Source organism: Mauremys mutica, chromosome 2 (genome assembly GCF_020497125.1).
Source record: "Mauremys mutica isolate MM-2020 ecotype Southern chromosome 2, ASM2049712v1, whole genome shotgun sequence".
NCBI lineage: Eukaryota > Metazoa > Chordata > Testudines > Geoemydidae > Mauremys > Mauremys mutica.
The window spans coordinates 209896886-209906513 of NC_059073.1; the positions used below are offsets into that span (position 1 = coordinate 209896886).

Genomic DNA, 9628 nt, shown 5'->3' on the forward strand with positions numbered 1-9628 from the left:
GGAGAAGCAGATTCTGGGGGGAGCATCATGTGCTCAAATGATATTGAAGGGAAAATGGTCTAATAAAGACAGTAAAAGATACAGGGTAGAGAAAAGGATTAAAAGAGAGTGAAATTGAGAATGGAAAAGCACAAATTTAAGGAAGGCAAAGTAAATTTAGAAGTCTTCACTTAATAGAAAGGATAGAGACACAATTATACAATAAATAGCCATTTTTTAACTTTTTAAAAAATAAAATAAGTTTTTGGGGTGAAGACAGAAACTGACGTAGGTCCAGCCCGTGTGAGCTACCCTCATTCTCCCCTGATTAAGTCATTTTTAACTAGAATAAACTCTTCTGGTCAACCTATCCCTCACAACTTTCTTCTGTGGTTGCCTCTATTGCCTTTGGCATCGAAATCTCCTAATGGCTTCAATGGGAGTTGCTTTTGGGCTGAGAGAGGAGAATTGGGACCCTTGAATATCACACATAAGATGATTAATAGTTTTTGAGACCAGAAGGGACCATTATGATCATCTAGGCTGAGCTCCTGCATAACACAGGCTTCAGAATTTCACCCACTGATTCCTGCTGCAAGCCATCTTCTGAATGAGTTAGAGAGCTGAAGTGGAGCAAAGTTAAAAATCCTGCTGCCTGCAATAAACATTAGAATAGAGGTATCATTGTTCTTCATCCAAATTTGGGTGAAGATTGAGAAAAAGGAAGAGAAATATGAATATTCGTTATTCTAAAAAAATGGAATTTTCTCTTAGGAGACAATCCCAAATTCATAACTGGTGGAAATAACACCTCAGAATACTGCCCCTGCCCACACAACGATTAATGGAGGACAAAATCAGTCATGGAAAGTTCTGGAAGTGTAGGCTATCATGTATTTTAAAGTTCAGAGTAGATGTCTGTTTCCTGACTCATATCACTGGTAGCTAAACAACTTCAACAGACAGGGATTTTAATAATGGCATAACACATCTCTCTTCCTGGGCACTGAGTTGATTTGAACTGTGACCTTATGGTTTTGGAACTTACTGGTGTATTAGAACTGACAATGGATGTTAAAGTTATTTCTCAAAACAATAAATAAATGAACAACCCTATTTTCAAGACGGTTCTGAACTAAGGACAGAATCATTGTATTGGAGGCATCTCCCGCTACAAATTAAGATATCTGAGCTTGGTTTAATTACATTTTGCATGTGATCCCCAATAGATCTCAGCAACCTTTAGGGTTTAATAACCTCGGCTCATTTAATGTCCTTTCATTACATTAGTGTAACAACCAAAAAGTGAGTTTGGAAATTAACATTGTATGCTTCCTCCTGGCTTTCCCATATGCTCACCATCTTTAGCTCAGACTCCGTAGATGTTCATGCCAAAAAGTTCCTAGCTCATAAATTCCTAAAAGAACAAAGAGATTAGCTTCCTCACTCTATTATTCATATATTATTTTTTTTCTATTTAAAAAATTGCTAAGTGAATTTAGAGCTCAAAAAATGCTGGACTGGCAGCCCTGTGGTCTCAAGTCATCTGTATATCCACAGAACAGATACTGAATGGACAACAGCTCAACAGGCTTTGACAGTGCACCCCATAATGCTTTATGGAAATATGCTTATGAATGTATATATGACATAACTGGAATATGTTTTATGCTACATATGCCATGTAACATATCTCTGTAAAGGTTATAATCTACTGAATCTATTCATCCAATTTGTATGCATGTGTCATTTTTGTATTTGAAGTTATGAATACTGGCTGTGTACTTGCTTGATTTTAAGTAGCATTAGTAAAGCATTTGGTCAGCTTCTTGCGAAAGGAATGTGCAAGTTAAGTGCCCAATCAAAAAGCACTTAACAGACAATGGAACTTGGAAGGCTCCAATCCACATAAGAAGTCTACATGAGGATGTTCAAGGTAGCATGTGAACCATGGCTGCTACCTGTAAGTTCTGAGTCATGCATGGACATGTGACTTGCTCATGTGACACCAAAACTCCATCTTGGAGCTGAAATTCTACACAGGGGGAAGGAGGGGTATCCACCCACAAGAGAAAGTCTATTTAAACCCCTGGGGGACCCCTCCATTTGGTCTTCAGCTGGCTCAAGAGATAGCCTCTCCACACCAAGGATACCTGAAAGAAACTGGAACAAGGGACCGTAACTACAAGGGCTGTGAGTGATTGCTGGACCCAGACTAGAAAGAGACGTCTGTAAAAGGAAGCTTACTGGAAAACCTCTGAGGGTGAGGTTTTATCTGTTTTCAGTTTTCTTACTGTATTAGGCATAGACTTGGGTGTTTTATTTTATTTTGCTTGGTAATTCACTGTGTTCTGTCTGTTACTACTTGGAACCACTTAAATCCTACTTTCTGTATTTAATAAAATCACTTTTTACTTATTAATTAACCCCCGAGTATGTATTAATACCTGGGGGGGGCAAACAGCTGTGCATCTCTCTCTATCAGTGTTATAGAGGGTGAACAATTTATGAGTTTACCCTGTATAAGCTTTATACAGGGTAAAACGGATTTATTTGGGGTTTGGACCCCATTGGGAGTTGGGCATCTGAGTGTAAAAGACAGGAACAATTCTTAAGTTGCTTTCAGTTAAGTCTTCAGCTTTTGGGCACGTGGTTCAGACCCTGGGTCTTTGTTGGAGCAGACGGGCATGTCTGGCTCAACAAGACAGGGTGCTGGGATCCCAAGCTGGCAGGGAAAGCGGGGCAGAAGTAGTCTTGGCACATCAGTTGGAAACCCTAAGGGGGGTTCTGTGATCCAACCTATCACCCAGGCTACCTCATCCTGCCTTATGAGCATGCCTCAACACTGACCTACAGAAACCACCTCCACGCATCAGAACGTAGTATAGTCTCCGTACCCATTCATTCCTCAGTCACTCAGCTGGGAGTGCCAATAACTGTGAGTAGTTTTTGTGATATTGAGAGGTGCGTAAATAGAGGCCCCCAACTGATGCTAAATAGCCATCAAGTGGAAAGGACTTTCAATTACTACCGACTTGATCCAGCTTTGAACTGGTTACCTAGAGATACAAGGGCTCATATCCTATTATTAAGTCCCAGACCCAGCCAATCCCTTTCCATATACATAATTTAAAGTTAAGACCATGTCCTATAGACTGCTTTGTTTTTGTAGGGTAGCTTTTAGTAATGCAGTATTCTACGATGTTTGAATACTGTATTTTAGTACTAAGGAATTCTGATGTCGAGAATTCTGAATTCTGATTCTACTCATGGAAGACCCCGAATCTTAGAATTTTATTATTCATGTAACACAATGATGTTTAGGGTGTTTTCTATGAGAACTACATCGTATTGACACTGCAAATGTTTCCTTACATAACCCAGTGATGCAATTTCTAAGTAAGGATAATGAGTCATTTCAGAACAGATTCGGAGCCAGGATGATGTGACTTTCAGAGTCCCTACTGTATAAGGGAGGATACAGAAAGAACTGCACCAGCAGGACTGGCTGATGACGTTCTTTCTATGTTTGCCTCATGCCATCAGATTATCTGCAGGAGTGTACAGAAAGGGAGCAACTGGTACATCTTCCCACAGGCTCCAGTGTTTGCTCCCACAAGTACTCACTGGCTGGTGAACCAGAGGAGAATGGAAAGTGGGATTATGACCCCATGTTAACCTCACCCCCATCAGCATATGCAGTGACACTGCCCATGCTTTACATTCCCATTGGACTGAAGCCTCCACTGTAGATTCAGCTGGGACATATGTTTTCTTGATGTCATGCCTATTAATTACTGAAAAATACAATAATGTTTGTAAAGTAGCTCAGTGTGTGAATGGAAAGCCTAGATGTTCACATAAGATCACACTGTTTTTTTTTTCTTTTTTTCTATTTTTCCATAAGTGGCCATAAGGAAACACAGATATTCAAAGTTTAAAGGACTGAAAAGGCATTGCAGTGATCTGCTCTTCAACTGGGAAACTGGGGAATCAATGCAAGATGTTTTTGTCTATTGGGATCGCAGGTGATAAGAGGAGCATCACTGAAAAGACATTGTAGAGCACTTCCTGGGCTACAGTCTTTGAAACACTGTTCTCGTTATACATAACAAAACTGTGAAAAAGGAAAGCTATCAAACCCAGGCACATCCACATGCAGAGGGGTTACCTAACCATCATAACACAATCATAAGGTCAGTCATTTAAATCCAGAACCAAACACCTCTGAACTTTGTAGAAATTCAGATCCAGATCTGAATTTTGTAACTGATCCCTACATCTGTAATAAACCAAATTAAAAATCAAGATCCAAACACCATCAAATGTTGTGGAAATTCAATCCAGATCTGAATTTTAGAGCTCAGACTCATCTCTAAAAAAATAAGGGGGACAGGGAACAAAGATATTAATGAAATCTAATCTGCAATAAGAAATTTTTCTTGGAAGTTAATTTGCATCACATCAGAGCAAACCAAAAGACAAGAAAGAAAGGTGGTGTCAGGAATATGTGCATGAAGATTAAAACCTCAATTCAGCAAAGCAAGTCGTTATATACCATTGACTTCAAAAGGACTTAAGCCAGTATTTAAGTATTTTGCTGAATCAGGGCTAAGCTTGAAGCAATGGACTCTCTCAGTTGCACAATAATAAACAACCATTTGGGCAATAAATGAGCATTCACTTTACACATGAAGCAATAACATCTGATTGGAGTCATTTTCAAATTCTCTTTAATATAGGAGAATTTGATAACCTCGTCAGGTAATACAGCCGTAAGGAGAATATTTATTTCTTAGCCCACTGGTAATCTGGTATTGCAACAACTGAAAAACACCATTGCTTGAAGATACAGTCTTATTCACTTTATTCCCTACTAGGTATGAACTGAAATAGTCAGAAGCTTAAACAGAAGCTATTTTGTGTTTCAGTTAAGAAACAATTCAAGTCAAACAAACAGCCCGTTCATTTACTCATAAGAGGATATGTTTTCAGCCAGCCTCCATTTATGCATCCCCCAAATGGATTTTGTGCATTCAGAGAAGTAGTTGTGCATGTCAGTCAGTTACCTGCATGCTTAAATGCCCAATGTGCATACACAAATACCTATTTTGTGCACACAAACATGGGAATTGTGCCTGGAAATAACATGCACCTACAAATTTTGCAGAGGCTTTTTGAGAATATGCCCCCAGTGATTCACTGTTATGCCAAACTATTAAGGTTTGTTTTCATCTGTGTCTCCTTCATCTCAAGTTTATTCATAGTGAAGGCATAACAATCCTCTGTCTGTTATAAATACAAAAAATATATAGCTCACTTTGGAGATTACAAACAAATCCTTGTCTTTATTCACAAGTGCAAGGCGGTTAGAGAAACAACAAATATATTTTTCCACTGAGCTGAAATAGCAGCATTATATAATAAGCAAAGCCAAGGACTGGGAGTGAGGAGAGCTGGATTCTGTTCACAACTCTGCCACTGACTTGCTCTGGAACCTAGACCAGTGTTTCTCAAACTGGGGCCTTAAACTCTTTGTGCCTTAGTTTTCCCATCTGTAAACTGAGGCTAATAAGACTTTCCTACATTTCTAAGCATTTTGAAATCCTCAGAGAAAGAAATAAGGCCAAAGTATTGTTGTTATGAAAGCTCTATAATAGCTCCTTAGGAAACCTTTAGAATGCAACACAGCTACTTGGGTTCATGTACAAACATAAGATACATAGAATATTTCAGTACAAAGGTTACTGGTTTGCCTGTTCATAGGAATAAAACAGCTATCTAACCCCATTTTGGCATGTGTCAACACCTAAATTGTTGGGTTGAGCTTCTAGGGATCCTGTCCCAAGAGCTACAACAGCAGCTGCTCCAGAGCCTCCACACACCATTTCCCAATCTACTTAGAGTCTAGGGTTGCCAGCTTTCTGATCGAACAAAACAGAACACTCTTGCCCCGCCCCTTCTCTGAGGCCCTGCCCTGCTCCCTCCCTCCATCGCTTGCTCTCCTCCACCCTCACTCACTCACTCATTTTCACCAGGCTGGGGAGGGCTGGGGAGGGTCCCTTTTCGACCAGGTGTTCAGCTGAAAACTGGTCACTAGAGTCAGGGATAGGGACAGAAAGGGCTGGAAACTCCTTCAGAGACCAGTGGGGTGGTTTCTGATGGAGTAATTCATACAGGCAATTGTCTGTGCCATGTATGAACCAGGAGTTCCGGCTGTTTGAGTTTGGAGCTGAGAAAGAAGCAGAACAGCCCAGGAAGTTTCTGATTTACTCTCACTCCCTCCAAAGGGGGACTTTGCACTACTGTGGGATCCAGTGTGTGGTCAGATAATTCCAGCCCTGTGAAGATCAACATCCGGAGAAGCAGAGACCAGACCTGGTGCCTGCTAAATACAGCCAGCTGAGATCACCACTCCAGACCAAGGAGCCAGGAAAGGCCCCTGCCCCCCTCAGGGGTGAAAACACTCTAAAAGGGGCCCCTTTACTTCTCTTTAACCCAACCATCATTTGCAGCACTGCTACAATCCTCTCCGAACTCATCCTAAGTATCCCATCTGCCTGGCAATGCACCAGGGAGGGAGATGGGGGTTGGAGAACAGTTGTGAATCTTGAGAGGTGGGCAGTTTTATTATTTCATTAATATTTTTAGCATGTCTGCGTTAACCTTAACCCTTTCCTTCCCGATAGCCTCTGTTTCCTGCCCCCCTTTGTTAGCTTGTTGGTTTTAGTTGTGGCATTTCATTTGTTGGGGTTTGTATTATTGCATTTTGTATCTTGTGCACTGGGTTATAGTCCTTGTTCAGAGTAGCAGTATTAGTCATTTTCCCAAGGGATGGCAGCCCTTGTATCCTAGGCACAGAGAGGAACCACCTTGGGTGGAGATACCAGCCATTGCAACAAAGAAGCCAGGACTTGCCCAAGCCATGCAAGGATGGGGGAGAAGCTGCTCTGATTAGCAAGCAGCAGGGAGGAGCTTTGAGCCATGCATCAGGGGAAGAGCTACAGACAATACGCTAGAATAAGGAACTATTAAGGCTGTATTCAACCTGGGCTGGAGGAGAACATCTGTCTGGAGAGCAGTGAATGGCACAAGGCACCTGCAACTTCCATTAATAAAGAAGGGCTTAGAGCCAGCCAGCACAGCTCCAAAGTGGGCAGGCTCTGGCCAGAGAACTAGCACAGCTGACTCATCATACCTTCCAGAAAACCTCCACCAGCAGTGATCCTATTGATCCCCACCACAAATTAAAACTGCCCTTCTCTGGTGAAACCTCCATAGGACCATGCAAATGCCTCCTGCCCTCCGATCCCTCTTGAGTAGCTGACTCCCTGAAGCAGGGGTATAATTTGCCAAGTTCCCTCTCTCTCTCTCCACACCCAAGAAAGTGAATCTAGCCCCTAATACACTACTTTTGCATTAGGACATGTTTGAGTATACTCAACAAAATACTTATGCTAACTTAGTGTTTAACAAAGCACTTTTGTAATTCTATCTATTTTTGTAAGTTTGCTCAACATTTTCAAACTTTATGTATACTATTAGCATCTGAAAATTATCCTCCATAATAAGTATAAAGTAAGGCCATGAACTGCTCTTAAACTGCTCATGCCCCTCACTCTGATCTTAAGAGTACTGAATGGACCTAAGTCTTCACTGAAAAGCAAAGGTGCGATTGTAGCATGGATAGGCATAGCCATGCTGGCTTTAATTTAGCTGGCATGAGTAATAAATAATAGCAGTTGAAGGCATGGCAGCATGGGCTAGTCAACCAAGTACAAGCCTGCCAGGAACCCTAGTTAGGTATTTGGCCATCTACCTGATGCTAAAGCCCATGCCATCACATCTACACCACTATTGTTACCTATGCTGGCTGGGTTAAAGCTAGCAAGGGCATGTCTACCCAGGCTGCAATCACACCTTCACTCTGTAATGAATTCATACCCTTAGTGTCAGTCTTACGTATTGGACCCCAATAATGGGCTTCAAGCCTGCCAGAGCTGCACAGCCCAGGCTGGATCATCCAAATTTGCTGAATGTTAATCAAGTCACAAACAAAAAAATGTCATTAGTTAGTCAAGGTTGCTCTCATCAATAAACCAAACCATAAAAAATTAGGAAATAGAAAGATAGGGATTAAAAGATTACAAAGTCAAGCACTCTTAGGTTAGGGAAACTCTGAATGTTGCCCAAGCAACCTTAATTCAACCCTCTTGTGCATGTGTACTATGATGCGCTCTTTAATTAGATGCAGAACCTGTGAAAAGTTGGGTGTAAGTGACTTGGCCAGAATCACATAGAAACTCAGGGGCAGAGGCAGGGCTAGCATCAGTTCTCCAGGACAGAATTCAACTCCCTAACCAGGAAACCACCCTTTCTCTTCCTGTAGTCCACTGCCCCCAGTACTATAACTAGTACAAGCCCCCCAACTTCTGCAGCAAATGAGGCAGAGGTCCTACAGACAGTGGCGGATTAATGCATCAGCCCACAGGGCCCCGCAGGAGCACCAGAACTCTGGCCTTGCCCCCTGCCTCTCCCCTCCCTCCCAGGGCCTCACTGCCCTTCTCCTTCTCTTCCCCCAAGGCCTCACCATGCTCCTCCTCTTCCTCCCTGAGGCCCCACCCCCTGACCAGACCAAAAGCCAGAGCCCAGCTGTGGTATGGTGAACATATTTTTCGTGGGCACGCAGAGGAGCTGGCCCGAGCCCCTCTTCCCTCCCCACATGTGGAGGAGTTGGCCTGATCATTATGAATTTACTTTGTTTTTAATATTTTATATTGCTATTTAAATAATAAAGCACTTACGCATTTGTTGTCTTCAATGTGTATTTTGTTACCACTGTTATCTTTGTGAAGCTCCATATTTCAACTCTCAGTGCCATGTTGACCAGTCTATTGAAAATAGTATTAAACTGTAGTCAGACCAAACATTTTTAATGCAACTTCCTCTTAACTGCAAGTTCTAAATGATATTCTCGCTTAATGACATTTCCAATTTTTTTTAAAAAGGTGAATATTCAGAAAGCAATAGCCTCCAATTTGTAACAAGCATTTAAATACAATACGTCAAACAGAGCTGGAATTTTTCATCTTATTTTCATGTAACCCTTTTTGAGGAAAGTAACAAACAATTTCCCTTTGACAAGAAGCAGTGTAACCTACCACAGTACAAACCCAGAGAAGCACAACTGGAGCTTATCAAAACCCAGTGCTGCTTCCATTGCAATTCCTCATGTGACCTTTATTTGCAACAATGTGATGGTCCTCTGAGGTAAATCAGTTATCAAAGGCAGCAGTTGCCATGACAACCAGGGTCATAGTAACTCTCCTCAAGTATGGAAATAAACTGGAAGGAGGGAGCACTGAGTGGCTGATCATCTCTGATGTGACAATATTTCTGCTCAGGCACCTTCAGGGGGCAGCAAATGTGCATCAAGTGGGGAAAAAATCAGGCTTTTCAGGTTTTCTGGTTTTTCCAAATTTCCTAAACAACCAACAATATACAAACACAAACTACACAACGGAGATCATTCCACACACGTTAATTAGGGGTTGAAATTGGGTTCAAATTCCCCATGGCATGTTTACCAGAAAGGGTTCTGAACAAATGTGAGACCCTGTAGAACAGAAGTTCTGACACAATCTTAACT

At 41.6% G+C, this 9628-nt stretch overlaps 1 long non-coding RNA gene across 1 annotated transcript; it reads right to left on the bottom strand.

Annotated features, from left to right (window-relative positions):
• Nucleotides 1–1284: 1284 nt before the first annotated feature.
• LOC123363524 lies at nt 1285–9215 on the bottom strand. Its single transcript, XR_006576791.1, has 3 exons — nt 9141–9215; nt 8784–8870; nt 1285–1396 (listed from the first exon to the last, which is right to left on the bottom strand). It is a non-coding gene; the product is annotated as an uncharacterized LOC123363524 (long non-coding RNA).
• Between the last annotated feature and the right edge of the window lie 413 nt (nt 9216–9628).